General features: G+C 40.7%; 1 pseudogene; it reads right to left on the bottom strand.

Annotated features, from left to right (window-relative positions):
• Positions 1–276: 276 nt before the first annotated feature.
• Positions 277–374, bottom strand: LOC138834898 (U6 spliceosomal RNA; annotated as a pseudogene).
• Positions 375–23,575: the final 23,201 nt, after the last annotated feature.

Here is a 23,575-nt window from a genome sequence, read left to right as displayed (position 1 = left end):
TTACATCAAATACAGTGAAAACAGGGGTTATACCATTGGGGAAGAACATACAAGAGAAACAAAAAATTAAAAAAAACATTTAAAATATGTTAAAAACAATAGCAAGCAAGAAAAAAAACTTGTGTCCCTATCTTGGGGTTCATTTCACTTAACATCATCTCATATGGTCATATGTACATAGTTTTTTTTTACCTTTTCTGCTTGTCCTAGACTTATACTAGTTATTGCAAATAAGGGAAACCATGGGACCTATGTTTCTTTGGACCTGGCTTACTTAAAAATATGAAACCCTTCACAAATATGCGTGTCATCCTTGCTCAAGGGCCATGCTAGTTTTCTCTGTCAATTTGACATTTTTAAAGGCAGAATAATTAAAGTGTAGAAACCAATTGGTTTTTGAAAATGTAAATAATTCCTCACTTAGCAAATAGATCCAAACCTCCCCGTTACCAAAAAGTTAAATAAGTAAAATCACTGAAACCATAAAGTCAGAGGCTTTCATCTCTTCTGGCCCTAACAGATAGATCCCAGGTCCTGTACATCTGGATAGTTCTCATGACTTGGCTGAGTCATTCTAGCTGAATTCAGCACCTTAAGTACTCCCTCCCCAGAGCCAAGGATCAAGGCCTGGGCTTGAGGAAGGACTGTTCAATGAAGATGTCATCCACAGAGGAAGACAGGGTTCTGCCTTTCTCTTGGTGGTTCTTGCAGTTACCTAATTCAACCTTGTATGCCCTGGAGTGGAAGGCACATCAGGCTACGGTGGGATCTTCACATATTTGCACAGCTTCCTATGGCTGCTGGAACAAGTCATGACAAACTTGGTGGCTTATAAATAGCAGATGCTTGTTCTCTCACAGTTGTGGAAGTCAGGAGTCTGAGATCCGGGTGTCATCTGGTTTGGATTCTTCGGGGGCTTTAAGGAAAAACCACGCCATGGCCCTGTCCTAGTTTTCGGTGCTTGTGGGCATTTTCTTGGGCTTCTAGATATATAACTCTGATCTTGACTTCTGTCTCACCTGGCTTTCTCCTACGTGTATCAGTCAAATTTCCTCTCTTACAAGGACATCGGGCATTAGATTAAGACCCAGTAGTTTAATTCAGAAAGAGCTTATCTCAACTACAATCTATTTATCATCATCATCATCATCATCATCATCATCATCATCATCATTTTGTGCAGGTCTTGGCGCTTGACCTCAGCCTGGGCACTGTCTCTGAACTTTTGTGCTCAGGACTAGCATTCTACCCCTTTGTGCCACAGCTCCATTTCTGGCTTTTTTGGTAGTTGTTGGAGATACAAGTCTCAACGACTTTCTTGCTGAGGCTGGTTTTGAATTGTGGTCCTCAAATCTCAGCCTTCTGAGTAGCTAGGATTGCAGGTGTGAGCCACTGATACCCAACTACAACCCACTATTTTGCCTGCTTAGGATAGAACCTAGGACCTTGTCCATTTAAAACACACACGCTCTGCCTCTGAGTGAAACCCTCAGTCCTCCACTTGAACTTGACTGCATCTTTAAAGCCCCTATTATCTAGTCCTAACAAGTATTATCAGTCAGGACTTAAACTTACCTTTTGGGAGAATGCAATTCAATATAGTAGTATAGTAATTAAACATCACAGCATTTTAGAATTGAAGAATGATTTCAGATGTATCTGAGTGTTAAATCCTGGATCCCTGCTCCATCTCTGCCTGAATTTCATGTTGATCTCACTGTTTCTCCTTCCTTATCAACAAGGTCATAAGGACAGAAGCACTGATCTGTGAGTTTGTGTGAGGATTAAACAGGATAGCTCACATGAAACACAGTGTCTAGCACAGAAGATCAAGCTCCAGTACCTGCAATATAATCTATAGTCTCTGTCTAAATTAAGCTAGCCCCAAACTTATGAGAAAGTACCATGTAAGATCTGTGATGAGTAAAAAAATCAACACTTTTATTCATGCTGCTCAGGAAAATAAAAGTGAGCTTTTCAGATCAGGAATCTATGCTTATGGGTGGTTATGTTTGCATTGTTATAAGGCTCTGTGGCTCTTTGTATAAGCACTCTGAATGATACTCTATATTTGAACAAGGCTTCTCAGTTCTCAAAGGGTTTTCATTTAGTTCTCACAAAACCCCTGAGAAACTAGCAGGGTAGGTATTGATAAGCCCATTTAAAAGATAAGGAAATTGACACAGATTAAGAGATTTGGTTTTGGATCAGCTAGTGCCCAGAGGTTGCTGGCTGCCCACCCAGTATTTGCTCTTCTTCCTTAGAATTAGGACTCCTGTGTTATTTAGATAGCAATATATCTAGGCAAAAAGAACATTCCCAGACTACTTTGCTGACAAGACTAGTAACATGTCAGCTACAGTGTGGCATTGGGGTGGGAATGGAAGCATAGGAGTCCTAAAGGAGGCCTATTCATGTGGTAGGGCCTAGTTACAGCCAACCTACTACTGCCATCCAGGATGTGTGTGTGTGTGTGTGTGTGTGTGTGTGTGTGTGTGTGTGTGTGTGTGTGTGTGTGTGTTTCCATCTAAACCCAAGGCTAGTTGGCTAACAGTTAAACTTTAGGTTAGAACCATATACCCTAGGTGGGCAGTGAGTACATTTGAATGGTCCTGCTGAGGGGTCACTCACTCTCTAAATGTGGCTGAAGAGCATCCCTAGAGTCTGGACTAGAGTAACAGAAAAGATTTCCATGGACAAAGAGGAGGCTGACTTCAAATATTGTAGATTCCTCGATCCTTGCAGAAGAATCTGCTCACCAGCCCAACACCTTTTGATGAGGCTCATGATCCAAGGACTCTGTAGAGTTCTTTGCCCTGCAAGGTGGCAAAGGATCCAGCAACTCATGCATCAGTTAGTTGACTTGATTGAACTTCTGGAAGTTTGCCATTTCTAAACTTCTGCCAGTGAAGTTTTCATGCAAGGTGTTTGTCAGTTCCTACCTTTCTGGGCTTATGTGAACAGGTGGTATGGCATTTTTGTGTCTATTTGTACATGCTTATAGGTATACCCGAATTCTGAAATAAACTTTTCTTCATATTCATTCATCTCTTCACAATGAAGTAACTGGGAGGGATATTAATGTACCTCTAGCCATTGGGGATCACTAGTATCTACCAAAAAGAACCTGACAATAGAAATGACCAAAATGACTTGGTCTGTTGGCCACATCCCAGCCACCATGTTTGAATAAGGAACTAGAGCACTTGAAGTCATTGCCCAAAACAGTGCCAACCAGGTCATTCCAGTTCAGAATTAAGACTGAAAAATATTGTGTCTGTTTCTTGTGAAAATGAAAGTAAGGTAACTCAGGAGTGAAGAGACTGCTGAAGATGAAGATGGGTGGGGGAGAAAGGCAGTCTGTTGAGATGAAGGACACAGACACGGAGGCAGGGATGGTCTGAGACTTTGGAGTCTGCGCAGAATGAGGATGTGGGAGAACATGCTAGACAGAAGGAAGGTCCATAAGTCCCACTGGCCGTCTGGTTCCAAGTTTCAGTTCCTTAAAACCATCTGACTGATCTTCCTGCCCAAGGGCTCCAAGATATACTCCAGAATCTTTACAACAGATGATGCGATATAGTGCTCAAGTGAAGGGCTTTCTATTAGTTTAACCAAAAGAACCTCATGCGATTCAACACCATGTGGAAATGTATGTACATATCTTCTAAAATCGTTTATCATTATAGAAAATTTCCAGTCTTACAACCCTATTAGCATATTTCTTATCATTTATACACGCTTGCACAGAAATGCATGTGTGTATACAGCAATCACATATTCAATTCCACTATTAGATTTCTCACCCTATACTGCTAGATGGTTTTTTTTTGTTTGTTTTTTACCAGTCTTGGGGCTTGAACTCAAGGTCTGGGCACTGTCCCTGACCTTCCTTTTGCTCAAGGTTAGCACTCTACTACTTGAGTCAAACCACTTCTGGCTTTTTCTGTTTATGTGGTACTGAGGAATTGAACCCAGGGCTTCATGCAGGCTAGGGAAGCACTCTACCACTATGCCACAGTCCCAGACCTCTAGCACTCTTACATCTCAGACTCTATAATTACTTTGAGTAGATTTTAAATAGACTGAATAAGCTAATGAATAGAAAAACTGATACATGGTTGCTTCTTCTTGAACATACTCTGCCATTATTATGAGGCCTGCACTAGAGCTAGGAGTTGAACCTCTAGAATGGCAAGATAAATCTTTTTTTCTTTTTAAATGTAATTTTTTGTTACTTAGGTGCTGTACAGAGGGGTTACCATTTCACAAGTCAGGTCATGAGTATAATCATTTTTGGACAAAGTCACCCCTTCCCCCAGTCCCCCTCGCATCCCTGCCAACAAGTTGCATAGTTCACTCTCTACATAGTATATACTGAATACCCTGCCTGTGTTTGTTCATCTATTCTCCCTCCATTTAAATCCTTTTTTTCTTATAAAATGTCAGCCTCATGTATTTATTTATAGAAACATAAGATAAACTAATACAGATGGAATCACATGGAAGATTAGGTTTGGGTGGCCATGTAGAGTAGAAAGAATTCTGAGAAAAGAGGACCAAATCAAGGTTTGATCCCACCTCGTCTCTGGAGTCCTTAGGTACATAATGTCATCTTGTTTGAGCTTATGTAGATCATCATCAGAATAAAGGAGTTGGAGTAGGTATACTTTCAAAGCTCTTGTGGCTCCAAAGGGCCAGATAAACTGTGCTATATTCAGCAGTTGACAGAAGAATAGGGAGAAACCACATAGAGGTCAGCATGAAGTAGGTAAGACACACAGACAATCTTATCTGGTTCACAAAGAGGTAAAATACTACAGGAAATCGGTTCATTTTCTTGAATAACAAGTATATTGACTTAAAAAATGTATCAGGAAGATTGAGACCATTTTAAAGTGGAAGTGATTGTGATGGTTACTCTTGATTGTCAACTTCAATGGATTAAGAAGTACGTAGAAGACCAGTAAAGCAGGGCTCTGAGTATGTCTATGGTGGCTTCTGGAGAGGATTAATGAAGGACAGGGAGATCCACCGTGAGTGAGGGTGTCGTTGAATGAGCTTGGAGCCCAGATAGATTAAAATGGAGAAAAAAAGAGAAAGCCAACCAAAGCGAGTAGTCAGTCTTTCTGCTTTCTGGTTTAAATGGTGTGAACTATTCTATTCTACCATGGTTTCTTTACCACGATGGATGGAAACCTCTAAAACCATGAGCCAACATAAGTTGTTCCTTCTCTCAGTTGTTGATATCAGGTTTTTTTGTCAAAGGGAAAAAAGTGCCATATACTGATCATCTAAGAAAAGAAAGAACATCTGAAGTAAAGGTCAAGTGGCACTAAGAAGCAAAGATCTCCTCTTGAGGGTGAGGCATTTTAGTTTCTCTTCCTTCTCCATTCCTAAATATAATCAAGTATTACTATTGTTGCTTTGTAAAAATGTATTCCTTACAAAATGCCACATTTCAGTTCTCAAACTGAAGAATCAACCAGTTAGTGGAAAGTTCAGATTTCATATGAAAGATGAGAAGAAGACTTTTATCACAGGGGACCAGCAAAGTCCCAACACATAAGGGTCAAGGTCATGTTTTTGTAGAACTCATCTCAAAAACAGGGATGTTCTGGGACCTAACTCCACTTAGTTATTATTATAAATATCATTATATTATCTTTAATACAATAAGCAATTAATTTAATTATGTGTTAAAGGTGATTTAACAAAGCAAGGCACAGTGGGCCATGCCTATGGGAATCCTAGCACTGGAGAAGTAGAGGCAGGGAGATCAGGAGGCTCTTCAGTTCTAGGCTAGTCTGAGCCTATCTCAAATAACAACCATAACGTGATTTTTTTAATTTACTCAAAACAATTAAAGACACATAAGCACGTTTGGCCTGATGGAATGAAACCTGTTGAAGGTGAGTTAGTTTACTCAAGCCATATACAAGCAGTGACTGGCTGTACCAATATTAGAGCCTTCCATATTTGTAAGCAGAGAGAATCCCAGAAGACTCCCAGGACTCCAGGCAAACAGACTTCCATAGAACAGATGTGAAATGCAAATCCAAATGAGAAAGGCCTTTTGGTTAAACATGGCAGATCCAGGCCTCTCTCCTCCACAACTCCAATTAGCAATCCCAGCAGAGGAATCACAAAACATATAAAACCACCAAATCAGATGCCCTAGCAGAGCAGCTACACTAATGGTGAACTGGCTGCCCAGTTCAGGCTGATGGAAAGCAGATGGAGAGGTGGTGCCTGGCTCAGGCTGCAGGAGGTTATCCCAAGGTCAAGTGAGCTGTGCCCATTTTCCATCACCAGCAGAACCCAGGGAAGGCTGAGGTTTTGTGACCCCAGGGAGTAGGGAGGAGGGGAGGATCTGAACCCAGGGTGTTGCTTGGAGTTTCAGGATTAGGTCCCCAAATGTCTTCTGTTAGCCATGCTCCCTACCCCCTGCCTCCTGCTAACATAAAGCTGGAAGGTTTTCCCAAGAGATGATTGTGCACAGGAGTGTGGAATGGGGCTGGCCCTTGAAGGAAAGGGCAAGTTAGTGTTGATGATAACTGAATGGTAGCATTCCATCACCTAGCCATTGCTCTTCCAGGATGACAGCCAGTCCTGTCTACAGGGATTCTGCCTTGGGGTAACTGAACACCTGCAGAGACAGCCCCACCCTGAAAAGGCTGCCTTACCTCCAGGTTTCTGTTCTCCACCGATGGAGAACACACTTCTGAAAGCAAGCCGTAATCAGAGTTTAGGATCTTGTATTTCAATATGAATGGACATCCAGGAGGTCATCTGATTCTAGAGAAAAACCTTGATTCTGGAGGCAAACATGAATGAAACCCAGATCCTTCAACTAGAAAAAAAAGATTTAGGAGGAAACAGAAACAATGCAAGAAACAGAATAAAACATTGCATACACAGACATAAACATACTAAATATTGAATGCAAACAAAATGTAGTAAATATTCTTAGGAAGATGTGGTGGTGCTGTACCCAGTAGTCAAAAGCAGGATAATTTGTTTCAGGAATAATCAAAGAACAAGAAAAATTCTCTTAGAAGTTAAAAATAGAAGAATTAAAGAAGACGAGGTGGGGGGGGGGTAGATTTGGTGGAAAAAAGATCCCAGAAAAATAAACAAAAGAAATAGACATAGCCAGCAGGGAAAAAGACACAAGCACATGAAAGAATTGATCCAGAAGAGCTAGCGATCACCTGGTAGGATTTCCAGGAAAAGAGGCTTAAAGAAAATAAAAACAAAAGAATTGGCAAAGAAATGATACCAGAAAATTCCCTTTCATTTCAAAAGGTCCACACCAGTCTTTTCCACATGATATCTCAGAGCTGTAAATATAGAGAAGACCCTAAACAGTTCCCTAGAGGGATAAAACAGATAGTGTTCAAAGAACAAACATTAGAATGACACATGACTTCTCAGTAGCAACCTTGGATGCCAGAAAACAAAGGAAATAACATTGAAGTGTGATATCTAATAACGAAAATATGGACTAAAAAAAGAAAATATGGACTATTGAGTTCACCAAAAAGTATAATGGATCTATATTGAGGGAATACAGGGAGTCCAAATAGGAAGGTCTACGAATCTTACAGCATAATTGAAAATATGATAAATGATGTCCCAATGGACAAATCAATATCAGTAGAAGCAGATCACTTAGAAAACTGAAGAAGACAAAACACATCTCATAGGAACAGGTCTAGGATTGTAAGACTCAAATTGTTGCACTCTCTTCTTCTTCCTTCTTCCTCCTTCCTTCGTTTTCCTCCCTCCCTCCTCCTCCCCCTTCTCCTCCTCCTTTTTCTTTTGGTACTACTGAGGTTTATACTCAGAATAGATACTTGGTCACTTGAACCATGCTTCCCCCTTTTTGCTCTGGTTATTTTTTAGATAGGGTATTGATTTTTGTCCATGCTAGCCTGGACCATTTATCCTCTTGTTTATGTTTCCTGCTGTAGCTAGAATGATATCATTCCCAGCTATTGGTTGAGATGGGAACTTATGGACTTTTCCCCCCTAAATTGGCCTTGAATTGCTATCCTCCCAATTTCTGCTTCTGAGTAGCTAGGGATACAGTCACGAATAGTGAGTGCTCAGTTGGAGCATCACACTTTCTAAATGATTTATGTCCATTACAAAATAATCCACATGAAGACTTTTTCCACACTCCAGTCTGGATGTATTGTATTCTTGTAGGAGACAGGTTGACCCTAGTTCTCTGACAACCTCATCATTGTTAGGGGATCTAGGTTTCCCTTGCTTTGGAGTACCAGGACCTCATCTGATTGAACAAAGAACTTACATAAGGGAGAGAAAAAATAAGTCTTCAGTGTGGCTTTGTGCCTGAGCTCACACAGACAGATAAAAATGCAGGAACATTGCTCTTTGTTTTACGGATATTTACGTAAAAGTTCTTTTCCCTCTAAGTTATCTTTTGGCAGGGTTTATAAGAGGAATAGACTCAGGTAGTAAGTAATAGCTGGAATCCCATGTTCTCCCTCCCTGGGTGACTCTACCCCAGGCCTTTAGTGGAGCAGCAACCGTACTGGCAAGCCTACTGTCCAATGGGTAACTCTAGCCTTGCCTTTGATATCCTACTGATTTTAATAATTTTATTCTGGACATTAACATAAATTTGGAGTAGCAAAAATTAATGCAGTACAGTTATAACAGGAAAATGAAAGCCTAGTATTTAAATATGATGGAAATAAGTCCATGAAAAAGCTAGGGTAAATGAAAGAAGTTAGATTAGTCAGTGGCTTTATGGTAGTTCTCCACCTCAATGAATTTGGCTTTTGGGGATTGTAAACATGGAGAACCCTGATTTCTATTTTCTTTTTTTTGCTGCTCTTGGGGCTTGAACTCAGGACCTAGACACTATTCCTGAGCTTTTATGCTCATGGCTAGTGCTCTACCACTTGAGCCATAGCTCTGCTTTAGGCGTGTGTGTGTGTGTGTGTGTGTGTGTGTGTGTGTGTGTGTGTGTGTGTGTGTGTGTGTGTGTGTGTGTGTGTGTGTGTGTGTGTGTGTGTGTGTGTGTGTGTGTGTGTGTGTGTGTGTGTGTGTGTGTGTGTGTGTGTGTGTGTGTAGTTAATTGGAGGTAAGAGTCTCACAGACTTTCCTGCCCAGGCTGGCTTTGAACCTTGAGCCTCAGATCTCAGCCTCCTGAGTAGCTAGAATTACAGGCATGAGCCACCAGTGCCTTAATAAACAGTACTCTTAGAAGTACTACAAAATTAAAATGCATCTTGTCATCCTATCTCTGGGATTTGTGTTCTCACACACAGGAGTCATGAATCCTTCCTGTAACTCGCAGATTCCCTGAGTGCCTCTAGAAAGAGGCAGCTTCCCTTCCTTTTATCAGGCGGAGAGGCTGCGTGAGGCCCTGTCCATGTGAGGAGGCAGTCAGTTCTTATTGCTAAAGTAAAGGGCCTCGTGGAGAATCAGTGTACCACAAACTTCCCAGGCCCAAGGGCAGCTCTCTGCTCAACATCCAGGCACCACAAGGGCTCTCACCTCTGCCTCACCCAGCTTCCTTTGCTCCCCCAGGCCCTTTGTTTCTTCTCCCTTAGTGACATGAGGTCTATTATCTCCCGGCCAGGGGACAGAGCTCCAACAAATGATGTCCCAGAGAGATGGCCTGGCTCACCTCCACAAGTATGTTCTCTCCTTTTTTCCCTCTCCCTCCTCTTTTTATGTGATTTTATGTGATTTTTCCCTCTCCCTTCTCTTTTTATGTGATTTACATTTTTCAGCTCGGTGCTAAATCCATTGATGTGCATTTTTCTATGGTGTTGGGACTGGAGAGATGGGAGATTTTCTAAATTTATTTACAGTCCTCCCAGTGCTGTAAAAAAAAAAAAAAAAGGAAAACCACCAAGACTGCCCTTGGATAGGATCCTGGCCTAAATCAAGTGCATGCCAGCATAACCCAGCTTCAAACCAGTGTGTGTGGGAGCAGACCTCTGGTGAAAGCTGCATTTATCTGATTAAGAGTGCTCATTAACATTTGAAAAGCAAATCTGCGCCTCCACCCTGCTTCTACAAGTCTTGTTGCATGAAACTTGTCCAGGCTCCGGTTTCCTCTTCCAGAAAAATTTTCTCAGCACCTGCCAATGAAATCAAGTGCCCTCATCTCTTGTACAATGACTATCTAGAAGACTCTAGAACATGCTAGTATTTGAGCAATGGTTTACCAGTTTAAAAAAAAAACAAGGGGGGGCCCATGTTTCCAGCAAGCAGCTCTCTAGCCAGAGATGGGGTTGGGAATAAATTCCAACATTTTCTCAGAATTATGGGCCACAAATTCACTCTCTGGGGCTGCTACACCTTACCAATCACCTCAGCATCCCATGCTGAGGAAAGTATGTCGCTGGCCAAAATAGGTTTGTGTTTTTAAGCAAAAAGGAGAGGCAAATATACCAGTAAGGCAATGCTAGCCTTGCCTTTGATGTCTTGCAGGTTGTAATAATTTTATTCTTGACATTAACATGAATTTGGAGTTGCAAAAATCAATACAGTACAATTATAACAGGAAGAATGAAAGCCCAGTAGTTAAAAGTGTTAGAAATAAGTTATTGCTGAAGCTAAGGTGAGTAAGGGAAACTAGTCAATGAATGGCCTATGTTAGTTCTTTACAGCAAGTGTCTAAGGCATAGGAACAGGGGGAAGACTTAACTTTTAACGCTATCCCTCTTGTACACTTGGATTTTGCCCTAAATGCTAATATACAAGGTTATCTTTAAAATGTTTAAGTGCTAAGATAAAATTTCACATTAAAATATATGACAATGGGTATAATGGATCAAATAATTCAGAAAAATAAATACATTTTACATATGTCTATGTATTATTTAACTATGTATCTTATTTATCTAGAAAGAAAGAAAAGACATAATCAAACCAATGGGCAAACAACAATAGGCGAATCCGGGTGAAGGATGTACAGGTGTTCTTAGTATTATTATTCTTTATCATTGCAACTTTTTCTCTAAGTTTGATGTTTTCCAAATGAAAAGATTTGAGAAGGAATGAAAATGGGCCACAGCTGCTGGGCTATCAACATAACAGCTTGATTTGGGGGAGGAAGAGTCTTTTCAGCCGTTTTCTTTGTTGCTTGCCTGGTGCAAATTTAGGTTTTCATTCATAGACCCTTTTTAAATCATTTCCTGGAATAAATGCTTTGAAGAGCTTCACAATAACAAAAATTAGCAAGAAAATCATGGCTAATATAATAATTAATTCTCTCCAAATTTGACAGCATCCAGCTTAGCAGGTGATATAGCCAATAGTTGTATTAGCCTTGTAAGACTTGAACTTTGTCTACTTAATATTTAAATTGAAATTTCCCTAAAAGCAAATAGAGCATGAGAGAACTCACATTGACTTAGCCCTTCCTAAGACAGGCACTATACTAAGTGCATGAACTGTCCCCAGATTCTATGAGGCTGATTTTACTACCCTTGTTCTACAAAGATTTTGCACTGGTTCTGTCAGATCTGATGCTGTTGGCTGCAAAGTAAGAAAACTTCACATTGGCTGACTCAAAAATGTATATTACCCCACATAAGAAGAGGCTGGGAACAAAAAGAAAAAATAGATGCCAGGGATTCTGCTAACCCCAATAATATAAATGTGAATAGCATTTTGCTCCTGCCCCTGAGTAACTCATGTAAGTCTAGACAGGTAGATGTTTATTGCTTGTCACCAGCTTATTCTATTTGTTTATCTGTTTATTTATGTTGAAAAAGAGCTCAGGGCCTCATGTCCTACCATTAGCACATGTCTTACCATTGAATTACAGTCCTAGTCCTGTACAGTCCTGTAATTATTAATTAATTAATTAATTGATTATGCTGGGGCTTGAACTCTGGTCCCCAAGCTTGCTCTAACCACTGAGCCATGTATTCTGCCTCTGTCTTTATTTTAATAGGTGCATATAATCCTTATTAAATGAATACATGGTTTAAAGATAGCTATAAATAAGTTGTTGTTTTTTAAGATAAATATTTACTTGTGCTATAAACTCATGATGTACTTTCTCATCCAGATGAATACTATTTCTGTGTGTCTACAAGAGATTTTTATTAGCTTGCATTTTTTGCAATCTTACATCATTTGGCTTCTTGGCTTTATTTTCGAATAGGACAGTTTTCTGGTCATAAAAATCACTTTCATGTTAGGTCAAAAACAGTTTGAGTCATTTTAACATCTTCATGTTTAAAAATATTTTAGAAGTAAGAATTTCACCAATTATTTAGAGATAGCTCTTTTCTTTGCATTAAAAACTATTATTTGCCTTATGACAGCTAGTATCACAATACCTTATTGACATTGTTGAGAAGTTTCCATCTCATATTCCATTCAAATCCTTGATTTTTTTTTTCTCTCATCTTTTTCTGCTAGCCTCCCTTCATTAGGCTGGCTTCAGTTTCTCTCTAGTTTTCTTAAACTTGTGTGGTAAAGACTAGAAACTTCAATACTATTTTTAGTTTAGTTGCTAATATGTTCTGCACTTGGGCCTCAATTTTATAATACCAAAAGTTTGACCTGAGTCATAGATGGAAAATAGGTTTGATCTCAAATTTTGATCCATTAATATTAGCTGTCTGATCAGTAATATCTATATGATCTATTGGTAATGGGAGCAAAGAGAATGGTAACCTCTCAATGCATTTCTTTTTTATGGATATATAATATATGTATTGTTTATTAGTTTATGTAAAAAAGTTTATTGAGGAATATGAAATTTAATAAACTGTACATATTTAAAGTATAATTTGCTGTTGCAAAGTCATTTCCATGCCAATATACTGAACATATCTGTTTCTCTTGAAAGCTTCTTTTTTAAAAAAATAAATTTATTTATTTATTTATTTATTTTTGTTGGTTGTGGGACTTGAACTCTGGACCTGGGCACAGCTCAAGGCTAGCGCTCTACCACTTGAGCCACAGCACCATTTCCTTGAAAGCTTCTTTATGCCCCTTGGCAGTGTCTCCTTTGTTCAGACACACAGCTTATGCACACCCAGATGTGTTTTCTATCATTAAAGATTGGTTTGCTTTTTCTAGAATTTTATATAAACAGAATCATGCATCAAGTCCTGTTGGTCTGGTGTCTTTTACTCGGCATAATTATTCTGTCAGCTTCCAATAGTGTCATCAGTTCATTTCTTCTTTTTAGGAAGAAACTCCTAATAGGCAGTTACATGGATATAAGTATACCACATTTGTTAACTCATTTGTTCACATGTGGTTGAACATTTGGGTTGTTTCCAGTTTCTGATCATTACAACTAAAGTTCTTATGGACACTTAGATACATGCCATTTTTTATAGAAACAGATTTTCATTTCTCTTGTCTAAATATCTGTCCATAGAATGGCTGGATCAGAAGTTTACGATACACACATTAGTTTAGTTTAGTTTAGTTTAATCTTTAAGTAGGCGTTGCCATTTAGCAAAGCAGTTTATGAGTACAACGCATCTTGACTAATGTCACCTCTTTCAACATCCCTCCCCTCCCCACCTTTTCCCTCTTCTTAATTTGTAGGCTATCGACAGAATTCTTTTCTTTTTTCTTTTTGTTAGTCGTGGGGCTTGAACTCAGAGCCTGGATACTGTCCCTCAGCTTCTTTGTGCTCAAGGCTAGCTCTCTAACCCTTGAGCCACAGCTCCACTTCCAGCTTTTTCTGAGTAATTTATTGCCCACGCTGGCTTTGAGCCATGAACCTCAGGTCTCAGCCTCCTGAGTAGTTAGGGTGATAGGTGTGAGCCACTGGCATCTAGCCTACCTTGAATCCTTAATTGCATTCTCCCTCTCTTTTCTTCATTTGTCTTCTTCCACCCCACTCTTTCAAGTATCTGGTCCCTAGTGTTTATTTTGTTGAACCTGGACTTCGCTTTTCTAAGGAATTGCACTATTTGAGTTCTCCCTTGAATCTACCATATTTCAATTAATATAGATGTATGCATTTGCATACTACCCAACATATATACTTATAAGTTTACAAGTTTAATCTAGTGTCCACATATAAGGGAAACATGCATCCTTTATATCTCTGGGCTTGACGTACTCACTTGACATATATATATATAGATATAGATATCTATATCTATATCTATATATATATATTTACAATTAGCTTTCTAAGAAGCTGCCAAGCTGTTTTTCAAAAATATTGTGCCTTTGCCTTTCGGCATTCCCAGCAACTGTGTATAACAGTGTCTCTGTTACCCCATCAACACCTGAGGGATACTATGGGCGAATACAGTCTGTATGACAAGTGTATGGGATGGAAGATGGTCCACAAACCCTTGTTTTTCTTCCTTCATGGGCAACTATTCTGTCTACTAGGGCTTGACCAGGCAATGTGGAGGAGAAAGAGAAGGACCCCTCTCTCTAGAAGTCATCATTTTGGACATTATGTTGACATTTCCAAAGTTGTTGAATTTGTTTTACACAGATTCTCAGAAGAACAAGTACAGGGGGACCCTGGGAATACCAAATAACCTGACCGAGTCAGACCTATGGTGGGCTCTCACAGCCGCAGGTGGATATCACCTTCACCTGGGAGACTTCTTTCCAGTAGAATCCAGCCTTGCTCCAGAAGATTCTGATTCAGAAAGAGTAGAGTAGAGCCTCCAGCCTTCATCTTCAACAAGCACTTAGTATTTTGGACATTTAAAACATTGACCTAGATCTTTTAAGCTAGTCAGTGACTTTCCCGGATGTCGCAAGCATTTCCCAGGAAGGAGGCTTTCCAGGGACGTGAGAGAACTATAATGATTGAGGCACAAAAGAAAACTGGAGAGGTGCCAACTGGCAGAGCAATGTGGGAGAGCGATTCTGGGACACTGGTGGCTATACTTCCTCTTGTCTTGCCACTCTTTGTTCCCAAGCCTTAGGCCGGGACCATCCCAGGCTCTGGGTGACATAGACAAGTTTAAAGCACTGCAGATTCCCAGACAACCAAAATGGCTCTTGTAGTGTTAGGGTTTGAAACTTGACTACTTCTTGTCTACCAGACAAAGGCAGGACCTCTGACCAAATGCACCACAGCCAAGTAGCTACAACTATCCCTCAAAGAGAGGTAGCATCAAAGCCAGCCAGAAAGTCATGGGAGAGCCCTGCTTGTAGATAATGAGCCAGGGAAAGGCCTGAGCTTGGCAGTCTCTCTACTGGGCTTTTGTGAGGCCTGTTGGCAAAACCTGGCACAGTGGGGCTGGGAGCCTAGCCAGACAGGCCTGCTCCACTGGGCGTGAGACAAGAATAAATCTGACTCAGGTGAGAAGGGCTTGTTCTTGGACTAGGCAATTTCCTCAGTAGAAGCTTTGATTTCTTCTGGACAGTAAAGGAATTGTATTAGAAGGAAGCTCCTGAGGACCCTCCAAGTCCTGTTTTTTGATTGAATGAAATAATCTATAGGACAAAGACCTGGGTAAACAGGAACCTACTCCTTATATTTATGTCATCAGGTGCATCAACATGGACATCATGATCCAAGATCATCTTGGCATTTAAGAATTCAATGAACTAGGTACCAGTGGTACATGCCTGTAATTCTAGCTACTTAGGAAGCTGAAATCTAATGATTAAGGTTCTAAGCCAGCCTGGGCAGGAAAGGCCATGAGACTCATCTCCAATTAACCACAAAAAGGCAGAAGTAGAGCAGTTGCCCTTGTGGTCCAACTAACTTTGAGCGAAAATGCAAAGGAACAGTACCTAGGCCTGAGTTTAAGCCTTACCAGCACAAGAGCAAACAAGCAAACTAGTTTCATAAATTCCTAATAATATATGTGTGCAATTATGATGAGGAGACATGTAGCTGAACATTGTACTATATATGTGTGTGTGTGTGTGTGTGTGTGTGTGTGTGTGTGTGTGTGAGAGAGAGAGAGAGAGAGAGAGAGAGAGAGAGAGAGAGAGAGAGAGAGAGAGAAATAGCATTGTATATTTTTAACATAATTTTAGTTGTGAGGAGCTGCCAAGAGGAAGGAGAAAGCACTATTTGCCATGAGGAAATCTTGGGTTACACAAAGAAATCTCTTTTCAATGTGATTGCTAGATTCTGTTTCCAGGAATACAGGCTCTCCTTGGCCTTCAGGACTGCCACTCCTGTGTCCCTGTGACCCTCCCAGCTGGGCACCATTGCCTTGCCAGACAAACATCCAACAGCCTTGACAAAGTCCTGTTTGTCTTGACTGGCCATGGTTTTAAATCCTATGGTTTCTTTCCCATGGCAGTTCCATCAGAACTTCTGATCTCTTCTGGAAACTTCTGTGATCAGCTAGCCACTCAGGTACCTACCTTCTTATTTAGCCACTGTTTGCTTGATGTACCATTTGAGGCACATGGTAAACTCATTCTGAGAAGAACTCAGTGGTCTTCTAGTCTCTTGCATTGACTGTTTTTCTCATGCTGTGCCTCCTTTGCTTGTGGTTATCAGAAAGGGCCTTAAAAAATAACCTTTCCAGAAAGAGGTGTCCAGCTGAGCTTGACATTACTGGAGGTGGCTGTGGGCATTCTCAGGAGATGATGTGGGAGAACCATATGCATGCATTGTAAGAAGTAGAGAGAAGAGCAGATCAGAGACCAGCACAGAATGAAAGAAATGGATGGGCTTTACAAGTCTCTACAAATCAGGCAAAGTTGTTGACGTGTTATGAATTCCAACAACTTAAATATACTTTGTTCGCTATTCAGAATCATCTCATCTCTAGATGGCTGAATAATTCACTATACTTAGATGATTGGTTATTTTGGACTGTCCATATCTATTTTCATATGAGTAGAGGCATGCTAATTAATACTCAACCAGACTATAAAATGCCAATACCAGCCAAGTACATGAGCTAGTTTAAGAAGAAAGGAGAAATTTCTCATGGGATTCAAAGATGTTTCAGGAAGATAAAAACCGTGTTGCTCAGGCCTCATGGGAGCGTGAGAACAGAAAGGGCAAATTATCAGCCACCAGGGCAGCCATCTTCTCAGGCTCTGGGCGTGGGGACACACAGGATCTGGTGCTGTTCCTTTTTTTTTTTTTTTTTACTCTCTCCTATGTTTTCTTTTTCTCTTCCTCCTGCTCCTTCTCTTCTCCTCGTCATCTTCCTCAGACATAGCTAGCTGCCCCTAGCTACACTCAGATAGCTGTCTGAGTGTACATATGCTCTGAATCTTGGGAATCTGGAATTGGCTTAGTCAGGTATCTGCTCTGACCCAGTCAACTATGGCCAAGGGAGGTGATGGTTATGTTATGAATGTTGTCCCCTTAGCTGTTTTGCTCAGGGCTTGAGCTATAATACCACTTTCCTGCTCAAGCTGGTTTTGAACAATGATCCTAAGATCTCAGGCTTCTGAGTAGCTAGGATTATATGTGTGAACCGCCAGTGTTGCCAAACTCCTTTCTCTCTTAATATCTACACCAATCATTCTTCCACTGTTTTCTCATCCCTTTGAAATATCCTGAAGAACTTTGTAGACTTGGCCTATCCAGCTAGGATGCCAGCAGCTTGCTTCATCCAACATTCCACTTTCGTGAGAACTGCAGCAGAGAACATATGCAGAGTATTTTTATATCTTCTCAGACCTGGGCTTCATCAAGATGAGATACGCTTTGTTCTGTCCTAAAACATAGAATCAATAGACATTTAAGAGACCTGAGGTTAACAGAATGAGCCTTGTTGTCCCTAATCAAAAGTAAAATAATATTGTGAGAGAGTCCTTTTGATGTTAATCTGGGGAAAGAGGGCAGCCAATAGTAGTAAAGACTGTGAGATTCCTTCTGATGGCCAGTTTCATAGTCACAATACTAGGAGCCAAGTAAATACTGGAGAAATTAACTGATGTGATTTTGAGGGAGTTGTTGGTAGAGCTCATACACAAATGAGGTCCTAGCTGAGTTCCCTGCTCTGGCATCTGCTCTGTCCCTCTGCAATGGTTAATACAGATATGATCGTGTTATGTGGTGTTTCTGGTAGGCAAGGCTCTGATAGACCAGAAAGTGTGACCTTGGCGCTAACTAACCCTGTGACCTTTCTAATTCAATACAGCCACCAGGCAGTTAGAGGTCTGTTTTTAGAAAAGTGATTGCATTATTGCAACTTTTCTTATTGGGTTATTTTGTGCTTAATGTTAGTTAATGTATCCTTAAAGTTTATGAACATTATTTGACCTTAAGTATTTGTTTCCTCTAAGTATTAAAGGAACAAGGTACTAGAAGAATGTATTAAGCTCCATAAATCTAAGAATAAACTGATCAAGTTGTAATGGTTATTATTTTTCATTGGGTAGTCATTCTGCAGATTGCTTATGTCAAAAAACTTGTGGGTTGGAAGGAGTAACAATGCTCAACAAGAAATGTACTCATTACCTTACTCATGTAACTGGAACCCCTCAGTACAGCATCTTCATAATAAAGTAAAATTTAAAAACAAAACAAAACAAAAACTTGTGGGGTTGGAGGTTAGTTGAAATAGTGGAGAGCATTATCAGTCAGGCTCAAGGTCCTGAATTCAAATCCCAGTGTTGACAATACAAAAAAAACATTTATTTTGAATTCTAGTTTTTGAGTTGTAGGCTTAGTTTATCAATCTAATTCAAGAGGAGGAATGCCTATCAGTCCCTTGGGAGGAAAATGTAGATTCTCAAGTTTGACCCTAGTGATAAGATTCAGATAGTTAGGTCAGATCATCTTTGAAACAGAGCTATACTTAGCAAAAGGCTAATCTCACACCTTTGTCTGATAAGATATACTGCTTTGTCTGTGACATTCTTCCCTAGCCCTCCCTCTCCTTCCACTCCTCCAGCCCCTACAGTGAACCAGGCAATGCTGACACAACACTTCTCATTCATTCTATTCTCCTACTCACCTACCTGAACTTAGAGTAATCTGCTGAGCCTGGAGCTAGACAGTCATACTGAAGACACCTACCCCTTGTCTGTTCCCTCAGCATCCTGGAAAGCCACAAAGAGGCCTGCAATGCAGCATGAGATTGCAGGGAAAGAATGTTGTCACCAGCTCCTAGTGCCTGATGATCTCTTGACTGATCCAGGCTTGGGTCCTTCTGATGCTCTGATGCTCAAATTTGGGCTCACTGTTTAAACCATGGGCATTGCTGTCTACATCATGGCCAAAACCAAGTCAAGTCTTTCTCTGTTGACAGAAGATTGTGAGAGGAATGATGGAACAGGTGCTATGATGAGCTGCCTTTGGCTAGAAAGTCTTCCTACTAAACTGGAAATAACATATGCCCAAGAGTAGAAGACAGTTGAATGTGGCTAATGTGAGATATTATGCAGCTGTTGAAAGTGGAACTTTTATAGAATTTTTAAATTATATAGAAAGACCTCTAAAATGTTAAGAAAAGGCCAGATGCCAGTGACTCACACCTTTAATTCTAGCCACTCAGGGGGCTGAGATCTGAGGATCATTGTTTGATGCCAGTTTGGGCAGGAAAGTCTGTGAGACTCTTTATCTCCAACTAACCAACAAAAAACTGGAAGTGGAACTGTGACTCAAGTAGTAAAGCACTAGCCTTGATAGAAAAATCTAAGGGACAGAACCCAGACACTGAGTTCAAGCTCCAGGACTGGCGGGCGCACGCGCGCACCTTCCCTCCCCCCCCCCCCCCCCAGAGTTAAACTATTTACAACACAATCCCTCATTTGTGAAAACCTGTCTGTGGGCATCTGTGTTTATAGAAACACTGTAGATTTGCAGGAAAAAGACTAAGACAAACTATTACTGGCTGTAGCAGAGACTTTTGGGAGCTACTAAAAAGCCATTCACTATCCTTTGCCAGCCTCCCATTATGCAAATTGGAAAAGTCGGATATTTCTATGTCAGTCAATCTTGCAACTAGAATTGGCCATACATACCAATATGAAAACGTATTCTCTTTTTTGACAAAGAATAGCGCTAGTAAAGGAAGGTCCTTTTTAACTAGGCTGGCTGTTCCTTCACTGTCACCCTCACAGTGAGTGTAGATTTAGTTTGTGACAGCTTCAGCAGCTTGTGACCATGAGGTAACAGACAGGAAGATGAGACCAACACAGAGAAGAAGGCTGAAATAACCTGAGGCCTTACATTCAGGCTACATAGAGTTTTTTTTTAATTAAATAATTATAAATCTGATTTTCTGCTATCATTAAACCAGTATAAGTGGATATAGTTGGTCTCTTCATTAGCCACTACAACAGTTCCCTGAAGGCTCCATCCACTGACCATCCTGATTTTACACCTCACACCCACATAGGACAAGCTCAAGCCCTTTGTCATGTGACAGAATCTTAGCTATTTATAGAGAATTCTCATGTTTACCCAAGTGCTTCTCTCCTCCAACTGAATAATAACTGTTCCTGCAGGGAACCCGGTGCTCACTGGTCCTTCACCTGCATGATGCTCAGAGTCGGGCCCCAAATGGCTTTCCTCCTGAATAGAAGTGGGTAAAACTGCTGCTGTTGCTGCAGTGGCTGCTGCTCTAGGTGCTGGCCTAGAAGCATGAAGCTGAGTACCTGCTTCTTCCTTTCTATCTCAGCTTCCAAAAGAACAGTTTCATATCCCATCCTGCTTTGGAGGAGCCTCCTCTGAGCCAGTACTTGAGCCTTTCCCACATATTTGGCAGTGCTCTGTTTATTTATTTATTTCATCTCAAGTGCAGGACATCTCCTTCATCCTTGATTAGGTTTCTTCTTATTAAATTCAGGCTGGCATTATAGCTTGCTGAGACTTTTGTGGATTCTAATTATGCACTGGCGGTTCCTTTCGGCTTCCTGGCTTCTACCAATTTGATGTGCATGCCTCCTGCATCTTCATTGCAGCTCCTTGATAGCTCCAGATGTAAGCTGATGTCACCCTGTCCTGTAAAACTGAAATAAAATTGGCTCTTGCCCCCTCTCATACATCCCGTGAGCAGTTGGATCCCCCTTGCAAAGATCTAGGCAAACTCTCAGAGGATTATAGTCACCTGTGGACACACACACACACACACACACACACACACACACACACACACACACACACACACACACACACACACACACACACACACACACACACACACACACACACACACACACACACACACACACACACACACACACACACACACACACACACACACACACACACACACACACCTGCACATCCTGCTTTATGGCTGCTCTCTCCTCTCAGGATCCTGTCTCTTGGTTCTAGAGAGGTTTGACAGACTTAGCTAAAGACTTGTAAAGACAGGTGGGTCTGGGGAGGGATGTAGTTATATAACAGGTACTGGAGTCCTCAGATTTAAAAGACTGCCTTTTTTGTTCTTTGAATTCCCTTAATAAAAGTCCCACCAGGATTGTCTCCCTGGCCTCCTTTCCCCACATACTCCTCACAACTCGTCTAGAGAGCATAGGTCCTGGGGCTTCCCATAGCTCTTGTCCTGGCCAGACTGGTGGAAGAATGTGGGCAAAGAAGCAGTTGGGGGAGACTTGGGGCAGACACTGAGCTAATAATGAAGATGTCAACATGTATTTAAGATGCCTCCATTAAAAAAATGCTTCCATAATTCCTATTTTAATTTAAATATTAATATATTGCATTTCATTTGATTAAAATATTATTACCATGTGGTATTAGTGGAATTGTGTTCCTGTACGATCATATACATATATTCAACCCTAACTCCTAGTATGTCAGATGTGAGAATATTTGGAGATGAGGCCTGTAAAGAAGTGAATAAGGTAAAATGAGGCCATTTGGGTGGATTCTAAAGCAGTCTTATAAGAAGAAATTCAGCCATAAAGAGAGACACTTCAGGGATGCATGCACACAGATAAACAACTGTGTGGAATATGGTAAGAAAGGTGGTCATATGCAAAGCCAAGGAAAGAGGCCTCAAATGCCTGCAAACATCTTGTTGGACATCCAAACCTCCAGAACTATGAGAAATGCAGTTCTCTTGTTATAAGCTATTCTGTTTATGCTATTTTGTGATAGGAGGCTGGATGGATTAAGACAACAATGAAATAAGTCAGCTCATCTCTAAACTTCCATTTTAAGCCTGTGTAAATTGTCTGGCTCTCTCTCCCAATATAAAAGACAGGAGAGCAGGAGTCACCTCTGATAAGACCTTATACAAGGAAGAAGGATTTCTGAAAGCCTTGGGTCACTTTGTCCCTGTCTCTGAGATGTGTAAGAGGAGATCCTATTTAGATCATGGGAAATTTACTATAGCACAAAAGCATAAAACTTGGACCAATGTAAATATTTTCTTGATCTGACTAGTTGTATGGCATTCAGAATCACCTAGTGCTGATTTATAAAAATGAATTAAAATGTGCTGAACTTAACTGCTTAATAAGACAAACATAATTATAATTTGTAAACTAACCTCATCACAAGAAGTAAGGATATTTTCCTTTGTGGAACCAAGAGACCTGTGATTCATAGTGATGAGCCTAGAAGCTCAATCAAACAAAGGCTGAGGATTCCTTAACAACAGAGCCCAAGTCAGAATTTAGAAAAAAGAGCCACCCTTCCCCACATTCCTGCTCTGGTATTTACCACATCTGGGACCCACCAGTTTGATGATGTTTTTATAGGATTGGCTTGAAAGACAATTACCTTAGAGCATTTGACTTTTAATATCTAAACAATTCCATCTAGAGCATAGGAAAAGACAGGGCGAGCAGCCTTCAGCCACACCTTCCAACCTCTAATTTCCTTCCTTTCTAGTCAGTTAATAGGCCTCAAGAGGCTGTTTTAAGACAATATGTTCAGAAGCTCTGAATTTAGTTTATTGTCTCCCAACCCATAATCCACCTCTCCACCAAAAAAAGAAAAGCAAGAATTAAAATACTGCTATGGTTTTCCTTTGAAAGGGAAGAGGAATGGGGTGGGAATGAGGGTAGGGCAGAAAGAGACAGAGGGCTTCAAGCTAAGTGAAGACATGTGTGGCTGATGTGAACTCACAGAGAGACAGGGAGAATATTCCTGCTATTACCCAGGGCTCACTCCCTCTTTACAACCAGAAGAGGTAGGAGTGCCTATCAGGAAGTTCCTGAGAACTAAGAACTTAAAAGATCACATTGAATAAGTATTGATGCTGTTTTCTCAAATCATTCTCTGAAGAAAGAGCATGGCTAGATGAACCTAAGGCTAGAAACGCACTCAAGCTCCGAGCAGCTGATTGCTGCATACCACACTCATGATTCACAAAGATACCTGGTCATGGACCACACAGACAGTAGGATTTCATAACCATGAACAGCCATAGAAAACTATTGCTTGAAAATGGATTGCTTTATCAGTTGTAGACCCTGCCCGGATGGTCAGTCCTATTTGAGCTTTTGCTGTCTTCTTTGGCAAATCCAACATGCAAGGGCATTTTCTCAGGGAGGCTACTCTCCAGTGCCTTTAAACTCGACATTCCTCCTGTGCAGAAGTTGTCTCAGCTGTACAGTGCTTCATCATTTCCTTAGGTCATTTGTTCAAATGTCATCTTCAGAGAGAGTTGTGTCTCTCTCTCCCAAGTCCCTGGCACCTTACTAAATGATAAGACATTGTTGTTTC

Source organism: Dipodomys merriami, unplaced genomic scaffold (genome assembly GCF_024711535.1).
Source record: "Dipodomys merriami isolate MVZ:Mamm:240054 unplaced genomic scaffold, mDipMer1.0.p SCAF_1, whole genome shotgun sequence".
NCBI lineage: Eukaryota > Metazoa > Chordata > Mammalia > Rodentia > Heteromyidae > Dipodomys > Dipodomys merriami.
The sequence above is the reverse complement of the archived record's forward strand: the minus strand, read 5'-3'. Positions and strand labels throughout refer to the sequence as shown.